Genomic DNA, 14,544 nt, shown 5'->3' with positions numbered 1-14,544 from the left:
AGAGAGGTCATGTAAGCCTGAGGAGGAATTAAAGGAAACAAAGTCTGTAAAGACAGCACCCAAAAAGTTGGAACCTTGAGAAAAGTGCTTAAATGGGAAAGGTCCAGAATGGGTTTCCTAAGACCTTCCTTTCTGGGCACAGTAAACATTCTTGAGTAAAGCCCCCTTCCCCTTTGGTCCAGAGAAACATATTGAATTGTACCTTGACTGATTAAATTTTTTAGAGCCTGTGGAAACAAATCCAACTGGTTTGGAGGAGGTTGAGGAATGCCCCTTAAAGGAGGAAGATTTTTCCAAGTCACAAAATATCTGTGTTGGATAATAGAGAGAACCCAGTAATCCCGAGTTACATTTGCCCAATCTGGAAGAGAGAGGGATAGATGAAGAGAAAGAGGACTACAATTTGGAAGTGGTTGGTAGTCACAGACAACATGGCCTATCTGGAAAAGGCTGTTTAGAAGTGGGACTTGAAAGAGAAGTCTTAGGCTGAGTAGGTCTTCTAACAGTGTTCTTAGTTCTGGAAGAAGAAGAAAATGGGTCTTTGTGTCTCCTGACAAAAGAGGTCTTAGAAGGAAAATTTCTGTGGAGTTTAGGGACAGGTAACACACAAATGTGTTTCAAGTCCTGAAGTTCATAGGTTCATAGGGTGGTACTAGGCTATCGTCCCTAGGGCCTATACAAGCTTAGCCATAACAATTCCCTGGCTATTTCATCCCACATTATTTACTTCATTTCCCTTTTCTTGTAAGGACTTAAATAAATTTGCAGCTGCAGTACCAAAAAGAGCATTGTTATCCACAGGAGCATCCATCAGTTTTGGTTTGATGTCATCTGGCAATGGTTGAAACCTCAACCAAGAATACCTTCTAAGCACAAAGCCAGAAACAGCTGCTCTAAATGACACTTCTGCTGCATCATAGCTGCATTTGACTGCATGTCAAGACACTTGAGAAGAAGCTCCTAAATGGGACAGTACCTGATTTTTAATGTCAGCATTTGGAAAGTCTGAAAGAGCTTGAGAGGCCTGAGAAAGAAGAGCTAAGAACTAACACCTAGAAATGTGTGTTTGATAATTTATGGCCCAGAAAGCTAAAGTAGCAGAAGTGTAAACCTTCTTTTCAACACTTTTCATTATTTTGCTTTCCTTATCTGAAGGAAGAAGCTTAGAAGATGGTAATATCCTAGAGGATTTGTCTGAAGCAATGGATACAACAGCTGGATCAACCAAAGGGCATTTGTAAAGGAATATGCAGTCGTCAGGCACCTTATAAAATCTGTCAGGCCTTTTAGGTGCAGGAGCCTGTGAATCTGGGGCCGTAGAAGCGGAACAGAAAGCATTCAAAATGGTGGCAGTACAGGTGGCACAGCAGAAAGAGAAGGAGATTCCATTTGTAAAAGGTGATAATAGCTTTTTTGCACCTCAGAGATCTGAGAGCAGTCCCATTTAAAGAATTTTCTCATCTTGTTAATAGTTTGCACAACAGATCTTTCTTCTACTAGAGAATATGCACCATTGGATTCTTCCTCAGGGGAAGTATATTCTAAAGGGGATGTAATTTCTGCTGTATATGCCAAGGAATCCTCATCAGATGAAAACTCATCCTCTAAAAACTCTTGTTCCCTAACCCTCCTAACAAGGGAATAAGTAAAGGAGGGAACAGAAACAGCAGAAGAAGGCTTAAGTGCGATTAAAGCCTTAATCAGTCCCTGTGAAAAAGTATCTCAATCTGACTGACATGATTTAGGGGCTGGAAGGTGCTTTTTTTTTTTTTCTTAACATGCACCTCTGCTTGATGGCAAGTGGAAGGACCCGACATAGGCCTGCCTTCAATGACTGACACCAGGAGCTCTACCCTAGCAACAGTCTGAGGTATGTCTCTGGATTCTTCTGACACAAGAAGCTGTGGTTCCCCTTGTCCATCTGATACGGACATCTGTACTGCCTCTGAGGACGTGCCTAAGTTGGATTCTTTAAAGGCCTCCGAAGTGGTGTCCACAGAAAAAACAATCCCAACCTCTGAACATGCCTCTGGGTCTTAACTAACCTCAAGAGATACGTTGGTGGAAAGAGGTGCAGTGGAAGAGGATTCAGGCCTACGCTTACTGACCTTCCTCTTCAAAGTCTGCTCAGCCGAAGGACCTACAGAACCCTCCATAATGTCCTTAGCTAGTCTTTTCAAATGTTGGTTCTTTAAATAAAGAGCAGTATAAAACACGAACAGGCACAGAAACACAGCCAGAGGCATAAAATCAAACATTTTAATCAAGTAGGTAAGCACTTTTACACTGTCAAGTAGTGCTTCATCAGACCATACAAAATACACATATATCACTTCCTTTTATACAAAACAAATTAATCACATAAATTTAAAAGAACCAATCAGCTTTTAAGATATGAATAACACCTTAAATACATATTCATTATTTAAAAAGACCACACAATTTTAAAACAGGTTTTAAAGAGACTCTATCATTCAAACCCGGCACTTTGTCTGCTTGCAATAATATAATCCAATGCAATTCACGGGCTTCAGTAAAGTTTTTAACATCACCACCTCGTTCATTTACACTTATAATTTCAATAACTCTAAATCTAAATCTATGTTCAGCCCCATTTTCCATACATTAGGGGGCATTGTTACAATATAAGAAATCATGATACTCGTAATGCACTAGCCAGGCACTGAATGGAATATGGGGCTGAACATAGTTTTTAATTTAACCAAGTCTCCTTCTCCATCTACCGCAACTCAGTATTTTTCCTTTTTTGTTTTTCCCTGCATACCTGCTCTGTTGCTGACATCCAGCCTATCCCCATTAGTCAATTCTTTCCTTCCATCCCTTCCCATTACAAGGAGGACAGTGATTACACAGAAATTCTGATGTAATGCTACGCACCACTGGGCCTTCTTTCTTGTGGAAAAGAATGTTTTAAATGACCTTTCATATGGTGAAATCACCATTTCCCCTTTAAGAAGAGTGAGATCCCAGAGGCAGGCATCATTTAAGAGGCCATAGTGTAGAGAGTTTTGATATGAAATTAAAGCAACAAGTAATCTCCATGGTATCCCCAAAGTCTCAAAACAACCCACTAACCAAGTATAGTGGGTCCACTTTTCTGTGTGGAAGATTTTCAGTTCATGTATCTCTAGCTAATCACTGAATATTAATCAGATCAGACAATAGTAGTAGACGTAGTGAACTTAAACTCGTCTAAGTAAAAAAAAAAAAAATATATATATATATATATATATATATATATATATATATATGTATATATGAAATATTGTACATAATTACTAGTATTTGAAAGTAATTCAAGCAAGGCAAGTCTGTTTTCAATCAAAAATCCTTTATTAAGTACTGTGGCAAGTGATCCAAGTAAAACAAAATTATATAATGCCTTGGATAAAATCACAGACTTAATAATCTAGTTAAATAATAGGTAACACATCATTATAAATTTTATTTAAAGTACATAAGGGTTATATTATTATGACAGCTACTAAGTAGGGCAGGACCAGCTCGAATGTCACACTGATGGGGGAAGGGATGTGAATTTAATGTGTGTACCGATAACACTTTGTTTTACAGCACAATGAACCACTCCCTTGCCTGATAAAACATATATTACACACACACACACACACACACACACACACATATATATATATATATATATATATATATATATATATATATATATTTAGAAAGCTTGTGAGGAAACTATTACTCTGTTAATTTTGTTTTACTTGGATCGCTTGTCTGTGTACTTAATAAAGGATTTTCGACTGGAAACAGACTGCCAGCCTTGCTTGGACTACTTTCGAATACTTAGTAATTCTGTACATTATTTTATATATATATATATATATATATATATATATATATATATATATATATATGGATCTACCTGATAAAACCGACATGCCAAAACACCGACAACGAAATAACCGACACGAAAAAAACGACAAAAAAAGAAAGTTCAAAAATACATAACTTCACATGCCCGACAAACCAAAATCCGACAATCAACAAAACAAATACCTTTCCCGAAAAACACACACACAACACAAGCACACCAAAAACCTTACAAACCTACACTAAACCTTACATACACAACTATCTATGCACTAACCTTAACCCAAACCCTAACCCTAAGGTCCATCACTATCGCACACTTACCTTACCGGCACTCTAATCCTAACTCACTTAATACGCCCATAACCCTTAACTCTGTCACTATCGCACACTTACCTTACCCGCATCCTAACCCAAACTCACTTAGTCCGCTCCTAACCCTCAATTCCGTCACTATCGCACACTTACCTTACCCGCACCCTAACCCTAACTCACTTAACCTGCCCCTAAACCTAAAGTCCATTACTATCGCACACTTACCTGACGTGCACCCTACCCTAACGTCCGTCACTATCACACACTTACTTTACCCACACCCTGACCCTAACGTCCTTCCCTATCGCACACTTACCTTAACTTGTCGGTGTTCTCAGCGTCGGGATTCTCAATTGTCGGTCTTCTCCATTGTCAATCTTCCGTTGTCAATGTTCTCGTCGTCGGCGTTGTGCAATTTTGGCGTTTTCAGGTAGACCCATATATATATATATATATATATATATATATATTTTTTTTTTTTACTTAAGACGAGTTTATGTTTGCTACTCCTACTACTATTGTCGGATCCGATTAATATACAGTGATTAACTAGAGATATAGGGATTTAAAATCTTCCACACAGAGAAGTTTCTTACACTGATAGGAAATTAAAGGAAACCTTAACTGTGGTGGAGTAAGAATATGAGAGCAGAGCATCACTAACCAGAATTACAGACCTACTCAACTCCCCACCCCTGCTAAAGAATGAATGGTAGCCTATTTCACAGCTGGGAAATAGTCACTAGACTCCACCAGGAAGCACCTGGCTGCAAGCAGAAATTCCAAACTTTCTCCCAGATGGGTGAGACAAAAGCTTCTCATTACTTACCATCTCCATTATGTTCTTCCGGCAGCTGTGCCACTAATTAAACTCGGGTCATTGGGGTCACAGGAAGGGCTCCATCTGTCTATGCCATGCAGCTGAGTACATCCAATTTTCTTAAAACAGAATACCACCACCTGGTTTAATAATAGATACTGTGCTGCATACTCCTCTATCCCTATATTCTAATCCCCAACACCTCCTCACCTGCATTCAACTTGCTCTTTTCCCAACATGACTTTAGTCTATGGTCTTACAACAAGTTATCATAGAATTTTTCCACACAGACTAATAAAACTGCATTCCTCTTTCTCTTATCCTCAGACCTTTTAATATTAATGTTCTTAGTGGCCTTTACACTATCTTCCATTTGTGAAGGCTTAATGAAAGACTTGCTTCTGCAATTGTTCTCCTGTTTATTATCCTTGTGTGTTTTCCCATCTACTCTGGTGACATTAGCTGCTGATTCACTATGCAGTTGTACTTCTGTCTCACTATGTAGTTAGTGACTGTATAATTATTCAAGTCTTGTTTATCTGAAAGACTTTTCTATAAGACTCTTGCATTTGCTCTGAACATCTGTAACTTCGAAGCACATTATATTAAGAAAGTTGTGCAGGGGCAGATATCTCTGCATAGAGAGTTTTGGGAAGCTTACCTCAACTTCATCCAGGGCAAATTTCTTAAGGTTTTTAGTAGCAGTTTTTGGTGATACAGTCTCTCAACTTCACAAGACTTGACTAACAGGACCATAACCATAAGTCACCTCATCCATGCACACAGCACCGGACATTTTGTTTCAGGCACAAGTGAAGATACCTCAAGAAAATTATCTTTAGAAACAAACAAACAAATGGGGTAGAATAAGCAAAACAGAGAAAGAAAGTGCACTTACAGATGCGCATGTCTGAACTGCACAGGTAACCATTAAAGAAACATGTTATCATACAACGAAGAGCATGCTATTACATCAGAAATACTTCAGTTTCCAGTTTAAAAGGATAGTCTAAACCTCAATGTACAGCCAAGTAAGATGCAGGACAGTCTTCCTGAAACTCACATTAATCTCATGGTCCATGTTCACAGAAGATTAGTGTAGCACATAAGTATGGCCTCCCTTTCATAACATACTTTAGACATTATTTATTTTTACTCTTTTGTTTACCGGGTTTGTCCACCTGGGTTTAGTCAAAAAAAAACTTTTCAGCAGATACCCAGGGAGAAAAGCTCCAACATATTACAAACACTTGCAACAGAAATTCATAAGAATACATGAACAGATATTAAACATTACACATTAACAATTACACATACATTTGTTAATGAAACTACACACATATGAAAGTAGAGACAACTATTACAGTATAAAAGATACTTATGCATTAGTAGATGCTGAACATTGAGTCAATGAAGAGTTGTATTAGTGGGTTTGCCAGACAGATAATACATCATGCATTTAGTGCTTAGAAATTCAAAGAAATGGTACTGAGGAAATGAACTAGGTAGGGCAGAAAAAGTTAACATTGTATGTAAGAGCTGCAGTGTAAAGCAGACTCAGAGACAAATTATATATAAGGCTATCATAATCCTTGGGATTCAGTAAACTCCATGTAGGCTTACATGCGTGCAGGGTGATGCGAGGTGAGCAGCAGCGGTAATTGCATATTCATACTGTGTACCTCATTTAAATGTAAACAAGCATGGTTTTGTGGCTGGCAACAGTGTTGCCAACCAGGAAACCGTGTAAAGCAACAAAAATAGTAAACCTGTTTACCTCAGAGCACAGCAGGTTAGCGGGATTGTGCAGAATGCCACAATGATTACCAGAGCTTAACATATAATTATGTATATGATCCAAACACAGCATAGGCCAGTGTATGCAGTAAACAGTATTGTGAAATCCCATTCCAGACATTCTGTACTGAAGTTGTGTAAATGATCTGTAAGCGTACATGGACTGCCATGTAAAATAAACACTCAGGGGAAGTGTATGTACTGAATAGAGGCACACAGATGAATCGGAGGAATGAACATAGGGAAAGACAACAGGTGAAATAATGTAATGTACAGCAGATAAGGGCATGTCAATGGAAGACAGCTGTAGCCAAAACACCAATCACATATCAATATGGTACAGTACAGACTGTGGAGTGAAAATGTGTATTATGTGACTGTCACACAAGGTGACATAACAATGGGGAAGATGTCCGTGTGATCTTTACATGAACAATGCAGAGGACATCTATCAGGAATGTTATATACAACTGGGGTAGGGTGCATACTGTGAAGCTGTGCAAACTGATTTTCCTGAATATGAGTGCAATCTCAGCAGAGGTCTCCAACAAGTAGGACACAGGTAAAGGATCATGGACAACAGTAAAAGAAGCATGCATAATCATGGACAATAGAATAATACCACCAGTAATCCCATGTCTGTGACGTAGCATATGTGATTTAGAGTGATGCCAATGGTTCTGCACAAACACACTTGGACAGCTATTATAACATCTCTACACTCTGTAAGGATAATCACGCACACTGTCCTGACACTGTAACATCTGCTGGATGTGTTAGAAGGGACACTGCTATACCTGTATGTAACATAATGATCAAGAGAGGTTAGTTGACCGGTGTGCATGGCATACATCTCTATCTATCCCGCTATATATCTATACCTATATATATATATATATATATATATATATATATATATATATATATACACACACATACATACACAGTAGATATAAAAAATGTACACACCCCTGTTAAAATGCCAGGCTTTTGTGATATAAAAATGAGAGTACAATAAATCATTTCAAACCTTTTCCACCTTTAATGTGACCTATAACCTGTACAATTCAACTGAAAAATAAACAAATCTGTTGGGGAAAATATAAAAATAAAAAACATACAATAAGTTGGTTGCATTAATAATACTTTGTTGAAGCACCTTTTGATTTAATTACAGCATTACGAAGACAGCTGACTCTCTTTAATTGATGGCAGGCGTGTACCCAAGAAGAATGAATGAGTTGAATATTATGTGTAAACTATGGATGATTTGTTTGTTGCTTGGGTGGGTCCATTGGAATGATAGATGATTTTATTCATTACATTAATAATACCACAACCTTTCTAGAATTTACACATAATATAGGCCAGGGGTCTATAAATTACCTCAATGTCCACCTATTGATACATCCTACTAAACATATTCTTTTATCTAAAATTTATAGGAAGCCATCTTATTCCAATACTTTACTGCATTTTACTAGTAGCCACCCTTACCATCAAAAATGGGCCATAGTTAAGGGCCAAATGGTAAGGGCAGATTGAATGGTTTCCCAGTGGGATGACTTCCAAGATGAATGTAACAAACTGAAGTATATGTTTCTTAAGAGAGGTTACTCAGACCAGTTGGTTGCTTCAGTGATAGAGGAAGTAACGAGAAAGCGACACATTGGTTTGTATATACCCTTGCTGGGGAACTTACAGTGAGTCCTGGACCCTAATACTTTGGTATCAGTATTACCAGAGTCTGATTCAGGTAAGGGCTCTATTACTGGCCATTTACCCATACAGGATGGTAAAGAAACAAATTTCTGCCGTTCTTCATTCATTACAACATATAATGCTGATAGTGAGCAGCTTGTGAATATTATAAATAAAAATTGGGAACTGGTTTCTAGTAATAAAGAAGTTCAGGAGAAACTTGGAGCAGGTCCCAAAATAGTTTACAAACAGGGGAGTTCATTCAAAAACTTTTTTGATAATATGCTGAATAGTAGAAGTAGGATAGTGGGTAGGATGTTGAGATGTGGAACTTGCAAACAGTGCCACATGATTTTGCAAGGAGACGAGATTAAAATTAACAACAAAATCATTAGGCCCAAGGGATACTTTAATTGTCATACCCAGGGTGTTGTTTATATTGCACTCCGTAAATTATACCAAGCTTTTTATGTGGGCAAAACAGAACAAAAATTGAAATAATGTATATATCAACACTGTTACATAAAAAACAAAAATTTACAAATGCACTTTATAAACATTTAAGTATTAACATCCTCGAACAAGTTGAGCAGCATCCTAGAGGTGGATCCTGGTCTATTATTTTAGAGCAAAAGGAGTTATGGTGGCAAATCTTCCTTAATGCTTCAGTTTTGCCTGGGTTAAATGAGATTGTTAGCATTAATAGTTTATTAAAGATGAAGGCATATGAGAAGTATATTTTGGGTTTTATATAATTATTATCATGTTGTTAAAGTCATATATTCATATTTATATTTATTTGTAGAATAGGTTGGTATTATTTTAAATTTTAAGTGTTTAATTGAGTCATGTGATTTGCAGGATATTAGTACTTCATTTGTGTGTTAACTCAAAGGTCTGAAGAAGCCTACATTAAGAACAAAAGTGCTTACTGTGTTTTATATTTTGTTTTATATTTCATAATAAATCCTGGTGACTTTTCGCTTGGTTGTCATGTTGCCTTGGTGTAAGTGATTCCACGTGGTGACTGAAGTTTAGATTTCTATTCACTTGTGTTCCCAAGTCTTGCATCACTGAGTTTCACCTTAGAGGGGTGCTATGCAAGTCATAATTAGCAGGGGCTACTACTTTGCCAAATTGGACAATGAGGCATTTTTTGCGCATGTTTCAGTCTATGAGTTTGGCGCCAATCATTTGTGTCAGCCCTTTCCGTAATATGTTAACATCATTGGAGGATTCTACATGATTGTGCCCAGTTTACCATCACCTGCAAACCTGGTAAGCCACAGGCCATCTACCTTCGCCTTGACTTCAGATAAATAGTTTCCAAACACTAGAGGACCCAGCAGAGACCCTTGTGGTACTCCACTGGTAACTGGTCTACTGATGGAGGTGGACTCTTCAACTCTGACAGTGTGCATTCTGTTGGTGAGCCAGTTGGCTACTCATCTAGTAAAGTATGTGTTAATCCCCAGATGGCAGAGTTTCTCTATGATACCTGCATGGGGCATTGTGCCAAAACCCTTGGCTAAATCAAGATAGGCAGTATATACTGTTTTCCCTCATCCACGGCTTTGGTGACATTCTCAAAGAAGTCTTCTAGGTTTAATAAGCAAGATCTACTCTTGCTAAAACCAAATTGGCTCAGGTCAAACGTTTTGAAGGTTGCCTATGTCCTTGTGGATAAAGTCCATGATGATTCTTTCCATAGCCTTTCAGATAAGGCTGGTTAGACTTATGGGTCAATAGTTCCAGGGTCAGTTTATGGATCTGTAGGCAAGTTCAACATGAAGATAGTTCTAGTTCTGCATATTACCAGACTGATATGCATTGCATACCACACTACATTTATTAATTTATGTAGTGTAGTTTATATATTTGTGAACAAATACTGAGAGACCAGGGTTGATGTGCATGGTGGGAGGCAACACATAGCTGCACTGTAAATATGTAACATACTGCTAGATAGGGCCTTCAGTTTGTTATGTTTCCACATATAGTTTCATGGCATAAAGAGTGAATGGACAGTAATCAGCACTAATACATACTAACAGTGACTCTGCATAGCTCAGTAGTCAGCAGAGGGTTTGCAAGATGGCTGGCAAAGTGTTTGCGCATGCAAGAGGCACATTTCTCATTACTTTCCCTGTTTGCACGTAGTTAAGCAGTGCGCAAACACGAGCTGCCTTGCAAAAATTCAGAGAGTTAGTATTCAGTCTAAAAAACACAACTGCTGCTTAGCTGACTCTATGGCAGCAGGTGTAAATGCATTGATATTTCTTTTTGAGCCCAGATGATACTGGGTATGAATCCAGGTGTATCTAATACTTTTAAATAAACAGCAATAATGTAATGCCATTAATTCTTTATAGTACATGTGTTGCTGTGTATTGGCATAGCTCAGTGTGTTTAAGTGGCATCGAGTGGAGGTAACCTCAGCATTGTAGGGCTGCTCACCTTCACCTGGTATTGGTGAGTGATGCCAAACTCTGTGCAAACACAGAGGCCAATAAATGAAGGGATCCATTGCTTTTTCTGAAATGCATGTGTTGTGCATTACTCTATTTTTTACCAGATTTTAGGTGTTAAAATGTAGTTGATAAGAAAGTGCTGAAATAGGGTTCTTAGGTTTATAGGTGTTTACTAGGCTAACAACCACAAGGGCCTTTTTAAGCCTAGCCATGCATCCCAAATCTCTGACAAGTTCTTATACCCTTGATAAGTGTAAGCATGGGCCTGAGAGAGGAACCATTTATAGGTTACCTGTTTGCATCAGAGACCTAGGTGCCAAACCAGGGATGAATTTCTGGTTTCCCATCCAATTGTCCAAGTTGCACTTGAAATGTGTTAGGGAGGAACTCTGCTTCACATGGATGGGGAGCCTGTTCCATAGATAGGGTAGTCTCTGGGATACGTACCTATCTCTCCAGCAGGTCCTACTTATATCACAGGTAAGGTTTAAATTTTTAGAAAGGGGAATTCTGGTACTGTTTGTTTTATGGATATGCAGGTGGTCCATCAGAGTGGGATCTGACAATGCTCTGTATGCCAGGCATAGATCTTCCCTCAAAAGCCTGTAGGAGACAGAATACAGGAATAGGGCCTTGAAGCGGTCTGCATAGTACTTATCACTTATGCTGTGTTCTGTTAGTGAGGAACTTCTGTGGACATTCCAGTTGTTGGATATGCCTGGTTAGGTACATACCAAAGGGGGCAATGTACTCAATGATAGGTCTGATGAATGCTGAATACAGTGGAACAATGACTTCCTTGGACTTAGATGCCATACTGTTTTTAATAGGTTGCGCAATATAGAATGATTTCCTCACCACTGTAGACAAAGTGATTATCAAAGGCTAGATTACTATCTATCTGTGGCCCTAAGTCCCTGACTACTGGGTCAACTCTAAGGAGTGTGTTGTCAATATGACAGTTACCAGGGATGGATGACTTCCCAAAGGATACTATTATGCATTTCTTGGCATTTAGTTTTAGTCCATGGATCTGACACCAGTTATTTGTCTGTGTCAGCCTCAACCTGGAGAACATCTGTGTCAGTGTGAGATTCGATGACAGCTCTTAATTTGCAATCATCTGCAAATTTAGTCTGCCAGAGACTACTGACATTGGTCTTGACTTCTGAGAAGTAAATCACAAAAAGGAGCAGTCCAAGGACTGATCCCTGAAGGACTCCACTTGTGACTGGCCTCTTTGTAGAGATGGACTCCCCAATTCTGACTTCCTGGGTCCTGTCTGTGAGCCAGTTGGCTATCCACCGGGTGTCATACAGGTTTGTACCTAACCTCTTGAGTCTGTCAACAATGTCCGAGTGGGGTATTATGTCAAATGCCTTGGCCAGATCAAGGTAGGCAGTGTGAATGATTTTGCCCTCATCCATTGCTTTGGTGACCTTCTCAAAGAAGTCTACCAGGTTAAGTAGGCATGATCTGCCCTTGACGAAACCAAACTGGGTTGGGTCCAGTGTCTGGAGGTTTACTACATCTCTACTGATCATTTCCATGATAATTCTTTCCATGGCTTTACATATAAGACTAGTGAGACTTATGGGTCTGTAGTTTCCATAGTCTGTAGATAGCCCAGCTTTGTGCAGAGGGATGACTGTTGCTATTTTCCATTCATGAGGCACAAAGCCTGTTTGGAGGCTACAGTTAAATAGTAATTGTAGAAGCCCTGATAGGTCACTTTTCATGCTATTTAGAAGGCATACTGGGATACTGTCTGGGCCCACTGATGCAGTGTTCCTGGTCTTAGAGAGACCATTAAGAACCCATTCCCTAGTGATAGTAGAGGGAGTTGTATTTGATGATATTTACTGAGGGAAGGGTGAAGAGGAAAGAGGAGTAAAGTTGGAGCTGAATCTATCAGCCAGGAGGTTTGCTATATCTTCTGGCTTAGTATAGGTGGCTCCATTTACAATGAGCTCTGCACACAATTGTGTTGTGCCTTTGTGTGGAATTAGCTAAAAAATGCTTTGTGGTTGCCCTTGGTCTGGGAGGCCAAACATACTTCAAATTTAGATTTGGTAGACTATTTGTCCTCTGAGTTGTTTGTTTAGTTTGATGAGAGTGCTTTTAAACTGCTGGGTGCTGCACCTCCTAATTTTTGCCATAATTGTCTTCCTCCTGTTATACAGCCAACTGATTTTGTAATTCCACCAGGGTGGCTTGTTTTTTGAGTTAGTTCTGAACTTCTTCCTGGTGGGTACAGCTGCCTCTGTGCTGTTATTTACATGCTTGTACAGGGTTTCTGTGAACAGTTCTGCATAGGCAGAAGTGCTTTCAAGGTTTATTGAGGCTTGAAATTTTGCCATGTTCTCACTTAATAGCAGGAGGTTAGCCTTAGAATATATCTTGAATATTCCTGGTTTAGCTGGGGGTCCAGGTTTTATTTTTACTTCAAAGGAGACCATTTTGTGGTCTGACCGTACCAGGGAACATACCTCTCAACCTGGAAACATCAAAAATATGGGCAAAGGCCCATGAAAAATAGGTACAAATCTGTATGCTGATTAACATAAAATTTGCAGACATAATTATGTAACCCCACAGACTCCAATGGAATTGTGGGATATCAACTTTCAATAATACATAGCATTTAGTACACATACAAAATTAATGATCAGACCGTGAGTTCCACTAAAATAATAATAATAATTTGGACTTGAAGTGGAATTCAAATTCCCCATTTGTGTATAGTGCTAAGTCCCTCAACCACTTCATGGAAAAGGCTGCCCTCTGTACGCCCTTAGTTAATACAGTCAGATCTGAAACTCTTGCTCCTCTTCAGGGAAGGGACATTTATGTAGTACTGATATTATGCAAAAAGAAAGCTTTTTTGTTCAAGTGACAGCCACAAAAATGACCATTTCAGCCAAAGTATACTGCTAGTAAGTTATAGCCACAAGACCATGTCCACAGTCATGAATACACCCATTTGTGTAATTAAAAATACATAAATAACGCTCATGTCCCACATCATTATACAGCAGATCTCAGTATTTCCCATAAAACTGTACAGTTATAGTCTTTAAAGCAACTTAGCATTTCTCTAACTTATTTTGTAATTCTTATGACTAGCAGCTTCCAAAATGTGACAGTTCCTCACATGGAAACCATACTGTTCATTTGCCTCCTTTCTTCATGCTATATGCAGAAGGGGAGGAACTGTTACCTCAGCACAGGGTTCAGTTCTAATGTGCTCTTATTGTGGCTTAGTTTAGTTTATATGGGTGTGTCTGTCTAATTATCTATCAATTTACATATGTGCATATATGTCATCCTTGGTTTGAAACTAGTGAAAGAAAAATACATTTCTTATACATTGTCAACAGACAGCTGCTAAAGGCTGTACACATCTCTGTCCATTGGGAATTGAAATTGAGGTAACTAATGCAGCATGAGCAGTGCCAAAGGTACACAGCATTATTATGAAACAAACATACAGGCAGGGCAGCTAATACCACTGTGTAATGGTTACTGGAATTAGTTTATTATTGCCCACAGTTTATAATGCATCCTACCTAGATCTCT

At 38.7% G+C, this 14,544-nt stretch overlaps 1 protein-coding gene across 1 annotated transcript in view; it reads right to left on the bottom strand.

Annotated features, from left to right (window-relative positions):
* LOC122794867 (protein ABHD1-like) overlaps positions 1-14,544 on the bottom strand; it is a 406,644-nt gene that overhangs the window by 166,271 nt on the left and 225,829 nt on the right. The gene's annotated exons all lie outside the window — the stretch shown is intronic.

The sequence above is a fragment of the Protopterus annectens genome, chromosome 2.part1 (genome assembly GCF_019279795.1).
Source record: "Protopterus annectens isolate FY-2018-M chromosome 2.part1, PAN1.0, whole genome shotgun sequence".
NCBI classification, from domain to species: domain Eukaryota; kingdom Metazoa; phylum Chordata; order Ceratodontiformes; family Protopteridae; genus Protopterus; species Protopterus annectens.
This window is presented reverse-complemented; position numbering and strand designations above follow the sequence as displayed.